This window comes from Macaca fascicularis, chromosome 7 (genome assembly GCF_037993035.2).
Source record: "Macaca fascicularis isolate 582-1 chromosome 7, T2T-MFA8v1.1".
NCBI classification, from domain to species: domain Eukaryota; kingdom Metazoa; phylum Chordata; class Mammalia; order Primates; family Cercopithecidae; genus Macaca; species Macaca fascicularis.
The window spans coordinates 119,193,157-119,216,573 of record NC_088381.1 but is presented as its reverse complement, the minus strand read 5'-3'; the positions used below and the strand labels follow the sequence as shown (position 1 = coordinate 119,216,573).

Sequence of the window (23,417 nt, the reverse complement as noted above, 5' to 3'; positions counted from 1 at the left end):
CCTCCCCACTAATTCCGTAGTGTATCAGCTGTGGTCCCAGCAGGGATTCGACGGCACATTCAAAGAGTTTAATTGAAAATTGTTTAAAGAAGGGACTATTTACAGAGATGGATCAGTCAGAGTCCAATCAGGAAAACAAAAACTGTGCCGATTATTTTAATAAGGCAATTAAATTCAACACCTAAATAAAGGATTGGAGATCTTTGTATGAAGTATCTAAAGTAGTCAATTCATAGAGACAGAGAGTAGAATGGTGGTCATCAGGGGCTGGGGGATGGGAAATGGGGAGATATTTCAAGGGTAGAGAGTTTCAGTTTTGTAACATGAAAAAGTTCTGGAGATTAGAGGCACAACAATGTGAAGCTACTTAACACCACTGAACTGCGCACTTAAAAAGTTTAAGATGGTAAATTTTATGTTTTTCACAACAAAAAGAAAAAAAGAAAGGGGTTGGAGATCTGAATATGTGAAAGGAATCATAAAGGTAACACAGAAAAGCAACTGTGAAGGATAGGCTAGCACCACTTGGGCCAGGGAACAAAGGGAAGAGCTCAGTGTTGTCACCCAGAAGCTCGGAGCAGGGCGGCAGATCTGGGCCGGAGGCCTCTGAAGAGGGGCTGCCTGGTTGTTACAGGTGCTTGAGAGCAAGCACAAGCACGGCCGTGAGAGTGCCAGAAAAACACAGAAGGCTGCATCCCAAGGCTGCTGTGGGAAGGATGGCTGCTGAGCAGACTCTAAGAGGAAGCGCAAGCAAAGGAGGAATGGGTCCCTGCTCCTCCCTCCAGTCTTGCAGGCTCCCTGCAGCACCCTGTATTGGCAGAACTGACAGAGAGCTGCTGACAAAGAGGGATGTCTTTTGGAACATCACAGCCCAGTACCAAAAATCAGGGCATAAAAAAGGGTGGTGAGGAGCTGAGCAACATCAGCTTAGTAATGAGCAGGGTAAAGGGAATGGTAAAACAACCAGCAACCAGGAATGGCAGGAAACAATTATTGCCCCTAAGTCTAAGGGGCAAGAAGAAGGGATGATATTATGGGAATCTTGTCAGGGCCATTAGGGACATGGCTGTGGGAGAGGGGCTGCCAGCAGGATCTGTGTCCATCTGCCTAACCCCCAGCCAAGCAAGGAGGGAAGCGGTCAGAGGTGGGGGAAGAAACCCCTGACTTCTTTCTCTCTTCCTACCTGCTGGTCACCATAGCTTAAGAAGGAATGTTTAACATATATTTAATCAAAATGGGACCTACTATATGCCTTTATCTGCATCTTCATCTCCCCATCTAAGGATGATAGTGACAATAAAACTGAAATCCCTCTAAGTTAATATATTTCAATTCATTCCTTCTCAACAGTTTAGCAGTAACTTGGCATGAACAAAATTTGCTTTTAAGCATGAAAAATTGATGATTTTTACCAAATTTATTGAAAGCCTAACATGCCATTAAAATACTTGGAACTGATTTTTACAAATACTAGGAATATAAAAAGCAGATTAAATGTTTATCACCTGCTTCTCTTGCTGATAGTTGAAAAACTGCTTTGGATTCAAGTTCTCTAAAATGGGAATGACCATAATACACATCACACAGGATTGTAGTAAGGATGAAATGAGAAAAAAACAGGTGAAAGCACTGTGGAAAGGGGGGTTTTTATTTTCTGTTACCTTCAGCTTTCCCTGGGTCTGGGTGTTCTTTAAAGCAGGGGTCCCCAACTCCCAGGTCACGGACCAGTACTGGTCCTGTTGGAAACCAAGCTACACAGCAGGAAATGAGTGACAAGCCAGCGAGGCTTCATCTGTATTTACAGTCACTCCCCATTACTCATATTACCACCTGAGCTCCAGCCTCCTGTCAGATCAGCGGCGACACTAGATTCTCATAGAAGCATGAACCCTATTGTCAACTGCGCATGTGAGGGATCCAGGTTGCACGCTGCTTAGAAGAATCAAATGCCTGATAACCTAAGGTGGTGATGCTAGCGCTGTGCAGTGGCTGCAAATACAGATCAACATTGGCAGAGAGGTTTGACTGCACAGAGACCATAATAAATCAACTGCTTGAAGACTCATATCAAGTCAGTGAGTGGCAAGTGACAATTAAGCTGCATCTGGTGGCAGACTTTATAGCAGCAAATGAGTCGATGTCCTTCAAGTGTACAACTGCATGTGGTGGCCTTAAAAGCACGTTTGAGACAACTTCAAATCTCCCTATGTTTTTGATTAAAGTCAAGGTGGAATGTCCTGAGACTGCCTTAAAAGCACTGAAAATCCTGCTTCCATTTCCAGCTTTCTATCATTGTGAAGCAGGGTTTTCTGCAGTGACAGCAACCCAAACAAGATTATGGAGTAGACTGGACATAAGCAACACACTTTGGGTGTCACTATCTCCCATCATTCCCAGATGGGACCATCTAGTGGCAGGAAAACAAGCTCAGAGCTCCCACTGATTCTACGTTATGGTGAGGTGTATAATTACTTGATCATATATTACAACGTAATAATAATAGAAATAAAGTACACAATAAATGTAATGCACTTGAATCACCCCAAAACCATCCCCAACACTGGTTCATGGAAAGACTGTCTTCTATAAAACTGGTTCCTAGTACCAAAAAGGTTGGGGATTGCTGCTTTAAAGTACCACCATCACAATCTCTATCATAATCACTGCCATCATCACCATCTTCATCATCACTATCATCATCATTGCCTCCATCATCATCATCATAAAGATCACCATCAGCACCATCATCATCATCATTATCCTCATCACTAACATTATCTTTTCTCCAGGTCCTAAATTTCTTTGCCCTCATGGCCTTCCAAATTTTATGGAGCAACAGACCCTCTTGGAGGGAAATGAGAGATGGGATTTGGAGTCAGAAGAGTTGTGCTGGAATGCTGGTTTGCCATTGACTAACTGTAGGATCCTTCAGAGTTTTCCAATTTTCTCATCTGTTAAACAGAAATACCTACCTACCTCTGCTGATTATTTTCCCTTTGCCCCTCCAAATCCATTCTCTGCCCTCCCTTTGATACCTTATTTTGTATCTTGTAAGGATGACCTTTACAGACCAAATCACCTAGGCTCCCTTGTATGTGTATGTTTGTAGGAATACTGATAGAAGGTTGGAAATACACATACCAAGCTTAAGTTATCTGATTTAAGAAAGCAGTAGTGGTGGCTGGGCACAGTGGCTCACGCCTGTAATCCCAGCACTTTGGGAGGCCAAGGCGGGCGGATTACCTGAGGTCAGGAGTTCAAGACTAGCCTGGCCAAAGTGGCAAAACCCCATCTCTACTAAAAATACAAAAAATCAGCTGGGAATGCTGGCATGTGCCTATAATCCCAGCTACTCAGGAGGCTGAGGCAGTAGAATTGGTTGAACCTGGGGAGCGGAGGGTGCAGTGAGCTGAGATCATGTCACTGTACTCCAGCCTAGGTGACAGAGCAAGACTCTGTCTCTAAAAAAAAAAAAAAGCAGCTATGATAATAGTAGAAAGATTAGGTATGGAAAAAAGAGATGAGCTAAATGAAAATTATTTATATCTGAAAATATGCTGAGCAAAAAAATTGAGATACAAAATCATAACTATGTCTGATGTCATTTGTGTGACATACTAGAAAATGCAAACTTATCTGTAGTGACAGAAAGCAGATCAGTGGTTGCCTGGGGCCAAAAATTGAAGGAGAGATTAACCATAGTAGGGTATGAGGGAACTTTCTGGGGTAATAAAAGTATTTGGTATCTTGATTTTGGTTAGTAGTTACAAGATGAATGCATTTGTAAAAACTCAACCACTTGTACAATCATTTGCACTAGTTTATTAATATTATATTTAAATTATACTCAATAAAGTTGATCTGAAAAATACTCGGGCTAGGAGCAGTGGCTCACATCTGTAACCCTAGCACTTTGGGGGGCTGAAGTAAGACGACTGCTTGAGCCCAGCAGTTTAATACCAGCCTGGGCAACACAGTGAGACCCTGTTTCTATAAAAAATTTTAAAAATTAGCTGGGCGTGGTGGTGCACACCTGTACTTCTAGCTTACTTGGGGGCTGGGGTGGGAGGATTGCTTGAGCCTGGGAGGGTCAAGGCTGCAGTGAGCCATCATCATCCCACTGCATTCCAGTCTGGGCAACAAAGTAAGACCCTGTCTTCAAAAAAAAACTCATGGCATAATATAAATGGAAGAGATATATAATAGAATTCTAGCAGTAATATTACTGTAAATCTGTACAACCTAAATGTGCATACAAGGACTAAAAATTACATGGACCAATGAATACATCAGCTTGGTGCACAGATGCCTGCTATTCTATGAGCAACAAACAAAAAAGAAATGAGCTGAAGAAGGCTCCTGAAGACAGCAATGGCTACCCAGCAATGCCAAACTCACTGATAAGGTTACCGTTTACAGAAATACAGTATGGGGGTACTGAAAGCAACAAGAGGAAACGAAACTGTCTATAGGATCCTGATGGGGGGGTCTCATTTTACAACAAAAAGAGCTTTATGCAATGGACTCTTGAGTTATAATGAGGCTTAAAGGGAGAAAGACAGTGGTCTCAATGCCACTGTGGCCAAATAAGATTGCTAAATTGCTTTCCAAATCTCCATTTCTTATTTTATAAACAAAAAACAACACTAGCCTTCAAATGCCAACTTTTCAAGACCCCAACTGCTACTGAGAAATACTCCCAAAGACATGGGAAGAAACATCTATTGATTCAAACATAAAAGGTGTTTGGCTCATCAGCCCTGTGCTAATGGTTCAAGAAATTTAAAACAACATAATTAGCTCCCTGAATTTATGGAACTAAGCAGAACCCATCCTCTTTATGTCAGACCAGTGGCCCTCATCCCGGCCCCAGAGGCATCGCTAAAACTTTTAAAAGTACAGATTCCTGAAAACAACCCTTGGAGGAGTTTATGACTTAGGGCTAATGTTGAGAACCACTCTGCTAGGCACTCACCTTGGTATTTGTATGCAGTCCAAGCATTCCAACATAGCCCTCGGAGCACCTGCCATTTTCTGGCATAAAAGTTCTGTGGTATTCTTTCTGCACTATCGCCAACTCTAGGGCCTGAAGATTTTAAAGATATGCAAAGCATCTTCCATTCCCAGCTGAGACTGGACACACCTGAAATAGGTAAAAGTGACAGACAGACTGCATGGTATGGAACACTCTTCCATGTTTCCAGAAAAAGGGCTCAATCTGAAACACAATTATTTCATTTCTTCCTTTCTACTTCCTAAGCATTGGTGGTTCAGTTAACAAACGGTACCTGAGAAGCAGTGTTGGCACCTTGAGGCAATGAAAGTACAAGTGAGACGACCTCCCGACCTGCTTTTGACACCCCCTCATATGCCTGCCTCGAGATCTTGGCTTCTCAAGGGCATGAAAAATCAGCTCCCCATTCATTTCTTTTTAAAAAAAGTTTATTTCCTGCTTCCTATGTACAAGCCCTGTTCTAGGCACTGGGGACACAGCAGTGAGTGAAACACACAAGTTTCCTTCCATTGTTGGCTTACAGTCCAGATAAAAGAGACAAGTAAAAAACAATGGCAAAAAAAGTGTCAAATTATCATGATTTCAACGAAAGAAATTAAAAATATGTTGTTAAAAAGAGTGAAGGGGCCGGGCGCAGTGGCTCACACCTGTAATCCCAACACTTTGGGAGGCCAAGGCGGGCGGATCACAAGGTCAGGATTTTGAGACCAGCCTGGCCAATATGGTGAAACCTCGTCTCTACTAAAAATACAAAAAATATTAGCCAGGCACGGTGGCATGCGCCTGTAGTCCCAGCTACTCAGGAGGCTGAGGAGGGAGAATCACTTGAACCTGGGAGGCGGACGTTGCAGTGAGCCGAGATCACGTCACTGCATTCCAGCCTGGGAGACAGAGCAAGACTCCATCTCGAAAAAACAAAAAGAAAAAGAAAAAGAAAAAAAAGGGTAAAGGCCAGAGTCACAGGACAAACATTGCATAATTCCACTATTTATATAAAGTATCCAGAATAGTCAAACACATAGAAGCAGAGGGTAGAATGGTGGTTCCCAGGGTCTGTGGGGAGGGAAGGATGGGATAGGGAGTTGCTATTCAACAGGTATAAAGTTTCAGTTACATGAGATAAGAAAGTTCTGGAGATCTGTGGTACAGTATTGTGCCTATCATAAACAATACTGTGTTGCACAGTTAAAAACTTGTTAAGAGGGTAGGTTTCACATTAAGTATTCCTACCACAATGAAAAGCGTGAAGCCGGACATGGGAGTGGGCAGGGAGATGAGGAGGAGTCGGGGGGGCCCTTTCTTCCCTCTCTTTACTCCTGCCTCAGAAGGTAACATCTGAGCTGAGCTCAAGGAAGAGAAAGAACCAGGATGCAGAGAGCCTACAGAAGGAGCAATGTGACAGCTGAGGCCTAATACGAAGCAGGAGACACTCAAAAGGGACTATGTGCAAATATGCAGGCAGAGCTTAATGAAACTAGCTACCGAGGGCTACCAAACCCAGGGCTACCAAAAGTGGGGGGAACCATGAGCACCCGTGGCCTGCAGGGACAAAGGGAGGAATGGCTACCAAAACATGGAGAGGACCCCTGATAGGAGCTCTGGCCTTTGGTAAAGGGATGCAATCGTCCTCAGGTGACTAGCCAGCAAGGAAGGAGCAGGCGTGCGGTGGTAAATACCCTGAATAAATATCTCCTCCTCACTCTCTCTCTGATCTCCTGGTAGTGCTTCCCACTGGCCAATTCCAACAGGAAGTCAGGAAGCAAGAGTGTTCATCGATGCAATTCACACCATCAGCCTACTGGCACACAGAACAAGATGAGAAAGACTGAAGACTGGGTATAGAAAGGCAAATGGAAGGCATCAGCATAATCACCAAGTGCAAAAGCTTGCAATGGGAAATAGCATAGCCTGTTCAAGGAGTAGAGGGGCCACTGTGCTGGAGCTTCTTAGACAAGCTATAAGGTGTGACAGACAGAAGATAGGACCCAGATCATGTGGGGCCTACCATGCCATAGTGAGGTGCTGCTATTTAATTCTGTGCCCAACAGGAAGTGTTTTAGAAGGTTGGGATAGGAGACAGAACCAGATCTCACTTTTAAAGACCACTTTGCCTGCTGTGTGAGTGTGTACTATAGCAGTGGTAAGGGTGGAGGCAGGAAGGAACCAGTGCAGCAGGGGTGTGATTAAGCCACCCCAGAACTCACATGTGCAGAGAAATTACACTTCTGCTTTCCCTAGATCTAATCTATTCTTGCTCACTAGCTCCTATGCACTATAGAAAAACAAAAAAGCAGGGGATAACCTTTAGATCAATACAATAGTTTAAATCTTTCTTTTGGTAAAACTCGGCCTCTTTCACTAAACATACTTAGTCTCTAGATTTCAGCAACATCCCTGGCCCCCAGGATAGTGCTGGGGAGAAAGAAGTGTACATGACCTTGAAGATTTTGAGGGAAAAGTCCTTAAAACCATGCAGGGTCTTTTGGCTCCCCAGCAATGTGCCTTGTTCTCCTTGTGATTAGCCCTCAGTGGTGTCATTAGGGGCTATGGCTGAGGCTGCAGCTGGGAGGCACCTTGGTCTATGCTCCCTCTCAGCTCAGTTGGACCCAATGACTCCTTGTATGACAGCCTCATTCATTTCAGCTCTCACGGGCATTACAAACCCCTCTGAGTCTCTGTAAGTCCCCTATCTCAACAGGCCTTTGTAGGCCTTGTCAGCTCTTAGGTCTGCATTCATGTCTTGGGAGAACAGAGGAAGTATTGGGGATGCAAATTAGACCATCACTCTCCCTGACCACATCTCTGAATTTATTTCATGTGGTCACCCTCCAGGTTTGCCAAGAAGGTCCCTCAAGGAGCTTCCAGGTGATCTCTTCCCAGTGTCCCAGACTGGAAGCAAGGAAGGAACCTCTCTGCCCTGTTTCCCTTTATGAATTTAACAGAATTCCCACTCTACAGGGTTGAGACCAGAAGGAAGATCAGAGTGTTGAACTCACCATGTACCTCTTCTGACCCCCTTCTCTCTGTCTTCCTCCTCCAAAAATCTGTTCAGGCTGGAGTGCACGCTTCATTATCACAGCCCTCATCTTCTGAACTGCTGCCTCATTACTGAGCATTAATGGTGAATAAACATTCTATTAATATGTGTTATTGCAGAAATTCACAGTCTAATTTTCCAGGCCTACTCCATGCAATGAAAATAAAAAAATAAAAACATTTATAAAATCTTTTCTCTCCCTATAAGGACTAGTTTTTAAGCCTACTGTCTTTCTGCAGAACCCCATTTTTGATTGTCAGAAGCCAAATCTTAACTCTTACTTTCAGTTTGCACTCATTTATCTCATCTCAGAGGCAGATATATTCAGGAAAAATAGAAAAGCACATGAAATTGTTCCAAACCATGGCCATCATTATACCTCCTAAGCTATCCTAATGTTCTGGGTGAGAAATAACCATAGCTTGATACCTGTTGGAAGTGGAGTAGAGAGTAGGAGAGATAAGTAAAAGAAGGCAGGATGAGGAAATATTTTGGAGGTAAAACTAACAAAATTAGCTGATGGATTAGATGGTAGGGGTGAAGAAAGCTGAGGAACCAAAAATGACTCGTAAGTCAGTAATAGCTGGTTGTCCATTTTTACAGAAATGGGGAGTCCTGGGGAAGAAACTGGTGTGCAGTGGGAAAAGTCAGGGATTCTGTTTTGAACCTATTAAATTTGAAATTCCAATGAGATATCCCAGTAATATGAAATAGACCACTCAGATGAGAGGTCAGAGATGAGGATAAAAATTTGGGAATCGGCAGCATACAGATGGTATGTCAAGCCCACTGTACGGTATGAAGGAAGGTTCCGTCTGTGCATGGAAGGCACGGGGGATGAAAGCCTCCATAGGCCAGCCCACGTCAGGTCAAAGAAGAAAAAACCCAACCACTCCCAAACCTAGCTCAAGCCAAGCTCTCAGATTCAGCATAGCATTTAAGATCCAGAATCAGGCACCACAAACCCATCTTGAATTTAGCAATAACCACAAGAGAGAGAAAATGTACATGTTGAAATTAGGTCATCATTATTGTACAGGCTTTTGTTTCAGAGAAAGTTATAATTATTTATTTGGGACCAGTCATCATGGAGAAAGCTTCCTGTGAAGCAGGAGACCAATGAGAAACAGCATTTTCTAATAGCTTGGACTTTTCTATCAACGAAGGATCTTGTGATATACCAACTTTTCAGCCCAGAAGCCACCTGGAGGGTTGGTTCTCTTTAGTTTTTGGCCATGTTCTCTTAACATTTTTGTTGCTGGTAGGAATTGGGAGAAAAGAACTCACAGGCCTCTCTACCTTAATGGGGGAAAAGGACCAGAGTGGGGAGCTTGAGGAGTGAAATAAATAATACTATTTCCAAGGAAATAGCCCCACCTGCTGAAACAAATTTCCATCTGGGTTGGGGAGGTAAGGGAGGTAAGATTTGAGTTTCTTCAGGAATTATGACTACTTAACAACTATAACCTTCTTGCTCCCTCTACAGGGCAAAGGTATGAATAACATGACTACAAAGAAAAAAATCATAATAGAAGCCATGGCTTCATTTTTATCTGCACCTTTCTTACATCACTTTGAGATAAGTATTTTAAAAGAGAGACAAAATAAAGGCAATGAATTAAAATTCCTCTGGCACTTTCCACATACTCTGACATTTGAAGCCCAAGAAATGGGGGTGCTTTGCAAGCAAAGCCAGCTCTATGACACTAATCAAATACTTAAGACTGGCCTTATAAGATAGAGAAAGGGTACAATATTGCATTGCTTTTATTAATCTATTTCTCTAAATAACTAATTATTTCTTCTGAAAACAGGAGGATTCTGTAACATGGCGTTCCTTCACATGTAAATTCATTCTAGAAGAATAATGGCTGGACTTTGTTTGAGGTTTTCTGAATTTTAATGAGGACATCATTGTTGCCAGGCAACTTTGTACTCCAGATACAGGTGCACATGAAAGTTAAATTACCTTATTATTCTAATGAATCTACTCTGACAAAAGTCTGGTATAACAATTTGTCTACCTAGATCCAGCAGCTGAATGAAGGAAACAAGTCCAGGAGTCAAAGACAATAAACATGAATAAAGCCAGTTCTCATAAGACCATTCTCCAAGGTTTCAGTACAATGGTTCCAAAGTAGCACTGAGACTAATTTTAAAAAGCTTCATTTGAGCCTAATGATTTTACAATAGAACAGACACTGATAACATTTAGACAGAAGGAATAATATCTCAGAGCTGTGGGTTCAATTTGGGTAACAACATTTTATAAACGCATAGCCAGACGGTAAATTGCTTTAGCTTTCAAGATTATTGCTGCAATAATTAACTATTCTTTCAGAAGAACAAACATTTGTCGCCATAGGCAATGAATAGATAGCAAAAGACAAATCACACCATGACAAAGTAAAAATATCAAAAAGGGACTTAACAGGTGATTCTGTCCAATTTAGCATGTGACGAAAGTGGCATCTCAAGCCACTGGGGCAAAGATGTACTTTTTAATAAATGGTGCCAGGACAACTGGGTAGACAGTTGGAAAAAAATAAAATAAAATTAGATCCGCATTTCATGCCATACAAAAGAATAAATTCCAAATGTATCAGAGACCTAAGTACAAAAAATAAAATTATACAATTACTAGAAGAAACCATGAGTAAATTACTCTCTGTTCTCAGTGTAGAGACTTAAAATAGAGGCAATAAAAGATAATTTGACCACACAAAAATGAAATATAACACATGGTAAAACAGCAACACCATCATCACCATAAACAAAGTCAAAAGACAACTAGGAGAAAATATTTGCAACAGACATATCCCTAATATGTAAAGAGATTTTGAATAGGGAGAAAGGACCAAAAACCCAATATCAACAGACAACTGAACCAAAAATATATAAAATGAAATATACAAAATGGCCCTTAAATATATGAAAAAAATCTTATAGTTATAAAAATGCAGCCAGGCATAGTAGCTAACACTTGTAATCACAGTCTTTTGGAAGGTTGAGGGAAGAGGATTGCATGAGCCCAGGAGTTTGAGACCAGCCTGGGCAACATAGCAAGACCCTATGTTTACAGAAAAAAAATTAAATTAGCAGAGTGTGGTGGTGCACACCTGTAGTCCCAACTATTTGGGAGGCTGAGGTAGGGGATCACATGAGTCTAGGAGTTCAAAGCTGCATCATGCCACTGCACTCCAGCCTGGGCAACAGAATAAGACTCTGTCACAAAAATTAAAAAAAAAAAAAGAAAAATGGACATTAAAACAACACTGAGATACCATTTCTTATTTATCAGATTGGCAAAATTAAAAAGTATGACAATACATTCTGTTGTCAAGGCTGTGAGAGAATATTCTTGAACATTGCTGGTGAGAATGAAGATTGGTACAGCCCTCCTGGAAGGAAATTTAACAACTCTTAGTAAAATCATGGATGCATTTAGCTTTTGTCCCGGCAATTCTACTTCTCGGAATCTACTCTGAAGTTCAACCTCCAACAATACAAAATTAATATGCACAAGGTTATCCGTTACAGCACTGTAATTACAAAATGTTGGAAGCGACCTAGATGCTCAATATTCATACATAGAAGAGCGTTTGAATAAACGATAATGCATCCAACACAGTGGAATACTATGCAGCTATAAAGAAGAATGAAGATCTCTATGAACTTATATTGAGTGATTTCCAGGACACATTAAATTTAAAATGTAAAATATGAAATAGTATCTACAGTATGCTACCTTTCATGCAAAACAGAAAGGAATCTAAATATATACGTATTTTTTCTTTCATAGGTATATTCATTTGTACAAAAGAATCAACTGGCCAGGTGCGGTGGCTCACGCCTGTAATCCCAGCACTTTGGGAGGCCGAGGCAGGCGGATCACAAGGTCAGGCATTCGAGACAAGCCTGGTCAACACAGTGAAACCCCATCTCTACCAAAAAGGTTTTGTGTTTTAAAAATACAAAAAATTAGCTGGGCCTGGTGGTAGGTGCCTGTAATTCCATCTACTCAGGAGGCTAAGGTAGGAGAATCACTTGAACCTGGGAGGCAGAGGTTTCAGTGAGCCAAGATCATGCCATTCCACTTCAGCCTTTGCAACAACAGTGAGATTCCATCTCAAAAAAAAAAAAAAAAGGATAAATCATAAATTAATGAGACTGGTTAAGAGTAAGTGGGAACAGGACAGAAGGGAATAGGAAAAAGAAACAGGGTAATAGTCATAAAGGGGGAGTAAAACCCTTCTAAGTGTATCTTTTAAAATAATTCTGACTCCTAAAATCATATGTTTTATATACCCCCAAAATAAATAAACGATTAAAATAAACCAGGATGTGAGGGGGACAACCCAAAATGGAATAAACAGCAACCAGTGAACTTAATTGTACTGCAGATGAATAATAAGACAAATGAAGACGGTGAGATGGAAAGAGCGACTGTAAGTATTTTGACTATCTATTATAAAAAGAAAAACCAAAAGAACTATGTATGTGTGCATACATGGGTTAATACACATACATACATTTCCAAGCTCTGTCTTCTGAGAAGCAGTGAGCACACCTAGCTCTAGGATCTTGGTTTCTAAATACCAGTCTCTAATATAAGGAACCAAAGCTCCTTGGAGAAACAGTTGATTTCAGCTTTAGAACAGCAAATATAGATGAGCCTGGGACAGCTTCTGATGCCAGAAAGGAGGGCTCAAAAAATGACAGGGGTAGCTAAAAAAGGATATAGGAGCTAACTAGAGGGAGCTCCTAATGGCTAAGGTGGAAACACTTTGAGCAATAATATACATAATGATACTAATAGATTATGCTCATAAGTCCAAATCGATAAAAAATAAATTAGCATTTCAAATTAATAAATGTGGAAGGAATGATGGAAATAATCACTACTAAGCAAATATCATCGCTAATAACTGTTGCAGGGAACCATCAGTGGATGCTAAAATTAACGGTATTAGAAACGGGATATTTCCATAGTGTCGAAGTATCTCCCTAAAAGGTACTTATTAATTACAAAGGGAAAAATAGTCACTTTATAGTGCAGAAACCTGACAAACACTATCTCGATAAAGTGATCAAAGTAAACATCACCTAGGCCGGGCACAGTGGCTCACGCCTGTAATCCCAGCACTTTGGGAGCCTGAGGTGGGCAGATCACTTGAGATCTGGAGTTCGAGACCAGCCTGACCAACACAGTGAAACCCTGCCTCTACTAAAAATTTTTAAAAATTAGCTGGGTATGTTGGCACACATCTGTAATTCTGGTGGCTGAGGCAAGAGAAATGCTTGAACCCAGGAGGTAGAGGTTGCAGTGAGCCGAGATCCTGCCACTGCACTCCAGCCTGGGTAACAGAGTGAGACTCTGTCTCAAAAAAAAGTAAACATCACCAGTAACAAGACATTTGAAATCATGTACCCCCTGACATCATGCCCTGAGAAGGGCATACCATCATTTCTGTGGCATTATTGCAAAAAATGCATAATCTCACTCTAATCATGATGAAACAACAACCCCCAACAGAGGGATGATCTACAAAATGAGTGGTCATGAAGGACAAAGACTGATTACAGAGCCTACAGAGACATGACAACTAAATGTATTGTGGAATTCTGGTTAGATCCCAGACCAGAAGAAGTACATTAGTAGGGAAATTGCTGGAATTTGAATTATTTGCAGATTAGTTTATGATGTCAATGTTAATTTCCTAATTTTTGAAGTATTTTCTGTAAGTCTATACATATTTCAAAATAAAAGGTTTTTAAAGCTAAGGAAAAAAAGTGGTTCCAGCTGGGCGCTGTGGCTCACACCTGTAATCCCAGCACTTCGGGAGGGTGAGGCAGGCAGATCACGAAATCAGGAGTTCGAAACCAGCCTGACCAACATGGTGAAACCCTGTCTCTACTAAAAATACAAAAATTAGCTGGGCGTGGTGGTGCACACCTGTAATCCCAGCTACTCAGGAGGCTGAGGCAGGAGAATCACTTGAATCTGGGAGGCAGAGGTTGCAGTGAGCTGAGATCGCGCCACTGCACTCCAGCCTAGGCAACAGAGTGAGACTCCATCTCAAAAGAAAAAAAAAAAAACAAAAAACAAACAAAAAAACTGGTTCCATAAGGTGAAAACATTGCCATGTGGTACATTTCTGAAGGGAGTGGCCATATGGAAGAGCTTACTGTTACTGGATTTAAGTTCTACAGATATTACTGTATAAATTATGTAGGAAGAATGTTGGACACTAGAAAAGAAATCAGAACAATATTTTGCTTAAAACATCATAAAATATAACCTATTTGTTTAGCAGATTTGGGAAAAATAGAAATAATAATGTGCTACTTGTGCTTTTTCTATTTTCAGAGCCATAACCTTCAAGCCAGTAAAGTAGTCACTGAATGCACACTATGTACTCAGATTTGAGCTTGGTCCTAATAAGTCCACAAAATTTTATTGGACATATCTTTAGTACCACAAATGAGAGGTGCAAATCCTTTTGGTCTCACCCCTTGGAGTTAATGCTTGCCTGGCCAGACTTAAGCAATAGGAGACAGATGTCAATAGATACATGTTTCTTCCTTTTGTTCCGCAGGCAAACAGTTCTGAGACACATTTAAAAGAAGATTCCATGAAGATTGAGTACCAGTCATCCAATTTAAGAACTCAATAATACATCACAGTATTCCCCACCCACCACCACCGCCATTCCCTGTTCAATTCTCCTGATCCCTCACGTTAGCACAATGGGATCACTACTAAGTAAACTTCTTGCTCATCAGCCTTTGTTCTAGACCAGGGGATGTCCAATATTTTGGCTTCCCTGGGCCACTTGGAAGAAGAATTGTCTTGGGCCACACATAAAATACACTAACACTACTGATAGCTGATAAGCCAAAAAATAAAAAAAAATTTTTTTTAAATCTCATAATGTTTTAAAAAAGTTTACGAATTTGTGTTGGGGCACATTCAAAGTTGCCCTGGGTCTCATGGGGCTGGCAGGCCAGAAGTTGTGCAAGCTTGTTCTGCTTTGGAGGATGGTAGGGGGTTGTAGGAAGTGGGAAGAGGGTGATAGAGACTCAAGCCAAGAAAAAGATACAAGCTTGCCCTTAAGAACAAGTTTCAGGACAACCTTGTCAAGGACAAATATGGAACAGATACCAATCAGTGGCAGTACATTATTAAGTTCACAAAATACTCATAAAAATGTCTGCAAATGACAATTCTATCCAGTGAACCATCTATACCAGATATAGGCCAATCATTACAGATAGAACAAGCAAAGATGGCATTCTTTGCCCATGAAGATTGCTCAGGAACCAAATCAGGTTGGGTTTACTTCATGCTACATGGAAAAAAAGGCTATCAAAAGACTTCATAAGCACTGCTCAAAAACTTCTTATACATATAAGCTCCTAAGGAAGTCCATCATTAGTCAACAACAAAGATGAAAAATGAAATCATTTTGACCTGGAACAGAAAAAGATGTATTTCAGATTTTTTTATATGAAAGACAAGTCCTACAATTTATTTTTTTAAGTGAGAGATTTCTCTTGTGGAATATCAGAGAGAAAATATTTGGTTCATTTATGCGAGGAACAAAAAAGCAGAGAAACCTAAAAAAAACACAATCAAAGCAAAAGTCTGATTTGTTAACAAAAATAAACTCAGCCCTATTGTTAATTTTTGACAAAACAGCTGCCTAACAACTTAAACCAACTGCAATCACATTATTTTATAATCTGCACACAAAACTTTTTGTTGCTTTTTTTTCTCCCCACGTTTCCTTTATGACGTTTGTTCTTTTTTTTAAAAAAAAAATCTATTAGCCACTTAAGACAAAAAAAAAGGAATTATGAAGTAAGACTACAGATAACCAGTGTCCAGGTTCCTTGCTACTCTGAAAAATCAGCTGGAAACAGTCAACCACTAAGCATAGTGTGTCTCAAATCTGCTTCAAGGAATCAGGCAAGGTTTTGAGGATAATTGTGAGGCAGGAGAATAGGGCCTGGAGGCAGGGAACCTAAGGACTTCCTAGAACTAAATCAAATGGAAACACTTCAGCTATGACAGGAAATATCCTCTTCATTTACACAGGGCATACACAGAGTAAATAACTTTGTAACTTCACTTTAGCCTATTCATTTACATAGGGCATACATCAAGTAACCAATGGAAGCATCTAGAGGGTATTTAAATCCCAGAAAATTCTGTAACTGGGCCCTTGAGCCGCTTGCTCAGGCTTGCTCCCAACCTGTGGAGTGTGGTATCATTTTCAGTAAATCTCTGCCTTTGTTGCTTCATTCTTTCCTTGCTTTGTGCATTTTGTCCAATTCTTTGTTCAAAACACCAAGAACCGAGACACCCTCAACCAGTAATAATTGGGCAAAAGGGCTTCTTCTCCTGGGATGAACGGCCCCTCCCAAGTATGGTAAACACACACACAAAGGATTTTAGTGTAAATGAAAAGGATAAAAACACTGTTTGACTCAGATGAGTTCACTTTCTTCACTTCCATATTTAATGCAACTGATAAAGATGACTTGAGTTTCTAAATCCCAAACCCATAAGGCATGTTTCCTCAATATGTCAAATCATGTTGTTTCCATTTATCTTTTACAGAGTTTCTCAAACTATGAGATGCAAGCTTAACATTTTCTAAAATGTTTTCTCAAATAGTAAACCCCACTTCAGTAAGGCCAGGAGCACCATATAATTCAAACAATGCACAAGTGTACCCAGCCAAAGAGGGAGTGAGGGCCAAGGAGGTTGGTCCCAGGAAAAATGCATGAATATAAATGTATTTGCAAACCTTCACAAAATTTCAGGGATCTTAGGTCCTATGAAGCCCAGATCACAGGTTCAGAACTCCCGACTCTATTGTTCAACCCAAATAAATAAGGTTTGTACTTTACTATACTGACTGAGAATTTGTTGCTGAGTCAGTCCTAACTTAGGCATAAAACTTGTTACAAACGTGCCCTTTTCAAGGTAAAAGAAATTTTATTTTTACCAGCTTAATAAACTGTATTGTCCTCTGCTGCATAACTTACATTTTTATCTAAATAAGATCTTCAGAGGATAGCTTCCAAGCATTTTCTCTGCAATTTGTCTTCTGCCCCATGAAAAGGTCACTCTCTTGCCTTTTATGACTAACATTATGGAAAGCATATCCAGAAGTCCCAACATTTATAATTTTGCAATATTTATTTTATAGCATTTTAAATTTTTACTAAAGTGAGTAGAATTTATCAATTGAAGCTATTGGTTATAATAGTTTAAATGAGTGAAATGACATAAGAACACACCCTAACACACACAGACTCAGCTGCCAAACCCAAGTAACTTAATAATAGTAAAAGGGAGAGAAAAAGCATCACACTTCATTTCAGGATGCAGTTATAACCTTAAACTCAATTGTGTTTGTGACATCATCATCTCTGTACGTTAGTATAAAGAGGGCCCCAATATTTGAATGACCTTCAATAATAAAAGCTTTTTGTTAATCTTTTAATTTTCTAAAACACCGCTAAAGTCATAGTAAAAGGTTTTTTTAAGTATAAAACAACAATACAAAAAGAACAGAGGAGTAGGCCCGGCATGGTGGCTCATGCTTGTAATCCCAGCACACTGGGAGGCGGAGGCAGGTGGATCACTTGAGCTTGGAGGTTTGAGACTAGCCTGGGAAACATAGTGAGACACCATATCTACTAAAAATACAAAAAAAATAGCCAGGTGTGATGGTGCGTGCCTGTGATCCCAGCTACTCATATGAGATGGGAGGATTGCTTAAACCCGGGGGACGGAGGTTGCAGTGAGCCAAGACTGCACCACTGCAGCCTGGGTGACAGAGTGAGAAGCTGTCTCAAAAAAAAAAACAAAAAACAAAAAAACAAAAAAACAAAAACAGAGGTGTACTTCTGTTTCAGGCAATTTAGTGGAGTGAATAATTTGAGAAAAACTCCTAGGACAGATGCCTAAAAGTTCTAGATAAAAAATTTTTAAATCTGCTTAAATTCACAGCTGGGCATTTGAGAATCTCCTCAAAGCTAAAAATGAAGCAAAAACTTGAATCCAGTGAAGTAGCCAAGTCCAAGAGCTAACAGCTACCACTGGAGCTTCTGCTGTCACTGATGGACTGGGTCTTTAGTTCATTGGTCTTTATGCAAACAGAGGCACTGGAGAAAAAGCCTAGCTCGAGAGAGGTCAGATGACACCCACCAGCAACTCCCTCAGTGGAACCAGGAACTAGCCCCAGAGACGGAGATAGTAAAAAAAAAAAAAGTGCCTATTTCACCTTGGCTCTGGAAAAGAAAGAGAAAAAAAATTTCCTCCATGAGTTTCTATCCAGAAACTGGCCCTGTACACCAAGGCAAAATTTGTACAACCTTTAGGTGTGAAAAATCCCAAGGTGAGAATTTAAAACACCTCCAAGTGACTGGTAGAAATAAGTACAAATCCTAGAGGAACATACCTTGAAGCTTGGTCTCCAAAAATTTATACAGATGACATAGCAAGTTAAGCTCAAAAACCTGTACACACAAGAGGAGACAAATTAACATGACTGACACTCAGCAGAACACCAACAACCATATCAGACTCACCGTGACTATATATACAGAAAGAGAGAACATAATTTCATTGAATATATTTAAATATAAAAAGATAGTACTTTGAGTATGGAGGGGCAGATTTCATCTATAGAGCATCTAGAAATTTAAAATATATCATTGAATTTAGAAACTCAATAGAGAGATGAAAGCTTAGGTATGGCTGAAGAAATAATAAACTTGAAGTTAGTTCTAAAGAAATTGTTTAAGATAAAGAGTAATAAAGAGATGAAAAATATAAAAGAAAAATTAATCAATATTGGGGACAGAGGGAGTACATTTAACATATCTCTAATAGGAAATTAGTAGAGAATACAGGAATGAGGCAATATTCAAAGACATAATAGTGGAAAAATTTCCAAAACTGTTGAAAGTCAAAAATCTTCAGATTCAAGAATCCTGATGAATCCTAAAAAGACTGAATAAAAAAATTATACCTAGACACTACAGAACAACAACAGACAGACTGCATATAAAATAGTTTAGGCCAGGCACAGTGGCCCACACCTGTAATCCCAGCACTATGGGAGGCCAAGATGGGCGGATCACGAGGTCAGGAGATCGAGACCATCCTGGCTAACACGGTGAAACCCCATCTCTACTAAAAATACAAAAAAAATTAGCTGGGCGTGGTGATGGGTGCCTGTAGTCCCAGCTACTCGGGAGGCTGAGACAGGAGAATGGCGTGAACCCGGGAGGCAGAGCTTGCAGTGAGCCGAGACCGTGCCACTGTACTCCAGCCTGGGCGACAGAGCGAGACTCCATCTCAAAAAAAAAAAAAAAAAAAAGTTAGTTTAATGACTGGCTTCAAAACTTCGAGGGTCTGCTCCAGAAAGAAGCAAAATGAGCCCAAAAGGAAGGTCCATGATTGAAGAACCAATGATGAGCATAATAAATGCAAAACATGTAGGAAAATCTAGACTAATATTGACTGCATAAGGCAACAACAATAGTAATACCTAAATTGTGGGGTTAAAATGTAGAGAATTAGGCTCAGCTGTGGTGGCTCACGCCTGTAATCCCAGCACTTTGGGAGGCTGAAGTCAGGAGGATCACTTGACGTCAGGAGTTTGAGAACCAGCCTGAGCAACATGGTGATACCCTGTCTCTACTAAAAATATATGCCTGTAATCCCTGCATTTTGGGAGGCCGAGACAGCAGGATCACCTGAGGTCAGGAGTTTGATACCAGTCTGGCCAACATGGTGAATCCCCGTCTCCACTAAAAGTACAAAATTTAGCGGGGTGTGATGGCGGGCACCTGCAATTCCAGCTACTCAGGAGGCTGAGGTGGGAGAATCGCTTGAACCCAGGAGATGGAGTTTGCAGTGAGCCGAGATAGCACCACTGCACTCCAGCCTGGGCAACGAGAGTGAAACTCTGTCTCAAAAAAAAATATATATATATATACACAAAAATTAGCCAGGCGTGGTGTTGGGCACCTGTAATCCCAGCTACTCGGGAGGCTGAGGCAGGAGGATCACTTGAACCCAGGAGGCAGAGGTTGCAGTGAGCTGAGATCATACCACTGCACCCCACCCTGAGTGACAGAGCAAGACTCAGTCTCAAAACAAAACCAAAACAAATATACATATAATATATAAATTATAATATGTAATTTTAAATTATATATTTTTAAACAAATATATATTTTATATAGAGAATTAAAATAAACAATAGCATGTAAATTAGGAGGTAGGCAAAAATAGTAATTAATATGCTTGTTAGAACTTTAGGAGAACCACAAAAAAATTAAAATGGCATCATTTTCAATAGGAGGGAAAATGGAATTCTAAAAAAAAATTTAATTAAAAAATTGGAAAAAAATTACCCATCAATTCAAAAGAGAAAAAATACGTATATAAAAAATAGGACAATTACAAAGCACAATGTAAGATGGTAGAAATGACTGCAAATGTATCAGTAACAAAATGTTAAAGGACTAAATTCTTCAGTAAGAGAAAATACATTTCATTGTAAGGCCCTTGTCTAGCCACCTGTTTTGTAAATAAAGTGTTACTGTAATAAAGCAACACTCATTCATTTACACACTGACATGGTTATTTCTGTGATAAAACAGCCAAGTTGTGCTCTTCACCAACATTGTATTCTGGGTTTTCTCATCATAAATTATTGTGCCTATTTGTACAAGGAAGATCTGAACAAGCTTTTAATGTTCTGACTCAAGCCCATATGAATTGCTAGATGCCAACGGCTTACTACAATCTTTCTCTTTACTACTGGTAAAACCTTCTGCCCGTAGAAAGCCTGCAGGTTGTATAGTATGAGGCATCATCAAGTTTAACAGTGTCCCTCAAACTAAGTCTATAGTTCTGATGGTAGTCTTGAAGGTGTCCCATGCTATATACAACCTTTGTTGCTTGCTGGAAATACACATTTCTCACAAGTGGGCTTACCTCCTATGAAATCCTTTTGCTTAGCTTGTTGGTTATTTAGCAATAAAGGAGCTTAACTTATAGAGGATATGCTTTTGCAGGTAGTCCATGATTTTAGAATGCTTTGGCTACAATACAGGCTTTTGACCTCAGCAGGAAATCCAATTAAGACTGGCAGATTAAAAGAACTTTTAAGTGCTCTAATACTTCCTAAGGTGGTAGTTATTATCAAGGTTGAAACTCATCCCAAAAAGGGATAACACAAATGCTAAACAAGGTGTTCTGGCTGGTCACTATGGAAGACAGGCATCTTTTGCTAAGACCCTAGCACTCATGAAACCCCAAAACCACAAAGGGCCTCTTTGTGTACCTCCAAATGGATTCATATAAGTACATCCTGCAATGAGTTTTTAATATGTCCTGTCCATTGTTTGCTTATTGTCAGGATAGACTGAAGCCTTTCCTTGCTAGGGAGCTATGGCTCTACAGTAGAAAAAATATCTAATGTCATATTGCCAACCTGTGGAATTCAAACATCTCTCTAGTGGCAGGGGCCTCAATTTTTCTAGGACTGTTATTAAAGAGCTTTGCAAAGCCCCTCCACTTAATCAGAAAGTTCCCTATCTATATTGCCCCAATATCCAAGAAAAGTAAAGAATAAATAAAACTCTGAATCTCAATTTTGCAAAGTTCCCAGAGACTCTCAAAGTTATATGGTCTAAGATATTCCCATAAGCTTCAATGAGTCCACTGGGGTCTATCAACTCTTGCTTTATAAGTAAATACAGGCCTGCCCAGGCATCTAGGAAAATTACATCTGATTCTAGACTCCACACACTACTGGCAAGCAGACAGGACCAAATGTTGCAAGGAACTCATGCTAAACATCCAGTCTTATCAATAGATAGGAGCAGCCTTTCCCCCAAATCCTCCCAAACAAATTTCATACAACCTGAAACCCAAAGACTTAGTCTTCTGAAAGAAATAACTTACTCATGAACTGGCTAAATAAAGCATACAATTAAACTGAGAGTTGGGATTATACACATTTTCCTTTTGGAGGAGCCACCCAGCTTCCATTGGTTCCATTTCCTTGTAATGAGATCAAATGATTTTCTGGGTAGAATACAAGGATAAATAGCCTATCAAAAAAAAAAAAAAAAAAAAAAAAAAAAAAAAAGCTCCTGTCTCCACCAAAACTATGCTTGGGATCTTTGAGACCTTTTGTGGGAGCTAGCTTTTGTATACAAACTTTCACAGAAAGCTTGAAAGAGAACTAGGGAACAGATTATGCATATTTGGAGACTACCTCACGTCACTCAATTTGACAAGTAAAACACACTACTTCTCTTTCACTTTACAACAACCTAATTAATAGTCTTGACACCATAAATTTCATTGCCTGGAGCCAGACCACTCTTCATAAATGGCCCCAAATCATAGCAAAAGGATTTGACAATACCCATAGGAGTATTTTGACAAAAACCAGACGACTAAGTGGCCACCAGTGAGTGGATTTGTAACACAAAAACCTACTGGCTACTACCTGCAAATTGGACAGAGGCTTGTTATTTTGGTAAACTCCTAACTGACCTCAGGATAGTCCCTGTTATCACCCAAGATCTGTTTTGATTCATCAATTTACCCTCTTGGAAAAAGAGATATCTTCATGAAAGGAGAGAAAATGGGTCTTGGTTTAAGAATAGAAACCCTAATCACTCAAATTTTGGATTGCTTTCTGCTGTCTTCAAGCCTCTTCACTTTATAAGAGGCCTAGAGGTAGAGAAGCTCCTGCATGCTATGGTTCAGAATGAGAAAAGCAGGAAAGCTATAATAAACAATGCAACCACAACTATAGAACTCTTTGCCCAAGAAGTTCAGAAAATGGAACTCAAAAGGAGCCCATTAGTTATATTGGTGTCTTGAGAGAAAATGTGCTTTTAGGGGGAAATGGTGTGCTTAAAGCCCTGCAGATGTCTCTGCCATCTTTAACAATACTAAAGAGATCTGGTAAGCTAACCAAAAAATCATAAAATTAATTAACTTTATGATTTGACTAATAATCCCATACCTGGTACTGCATCTCATTATATAGGAGATAAAATCTGTTCTTCTAGCTTAATTTGGACACTCTTGACTCACGGCTTACAGGAAGACAACAAACTGATCATAATCCTTCTCTTGGTATATTTTAGTTACAGGGGCTCAGATGGTATGTTCTCAAGTTTTAAATGCTGCCGTCCAACTGTTGTCTTACCACATGATTAAACAAATGATCATCCAACAAAAAGAACAGAAAAACCTAACACTTGAATGTTGAAACAACCATCTGGGAAATGATACATGATCATGAGACT

The 23,417-nt window shown here is 40.1% G+C and overlaps 1 long non-coding RNA gene across 1 annotated transcript in view; it reads right to left on the bottom strand.

Moving 5' to 3' along the window:
* Nucleotides 1-12,781, bottom strand: part of LOC107130413 (uncharacterized) — an 81,670-nt gene extending 68,889 nt beyond the window's left edge. The window contains exons 1-2 of the long non-coding RNA XR_010588477.1: nucleotides 8,011-12,781; nucleotides 4,976-5,143 (exon numbers count right to left, since the gene is read on the bottom strand). This is a non-coding gene — a long non-coding RNA (uncharacterized lncRNA). The remainder of the gene's footprint in view (nucleotides 1-4,975; nucleotides 5,144-8,010) is intronic.
* Nucleotides 12,782-23,417: the final 10,636 nt, after the last annotated feature.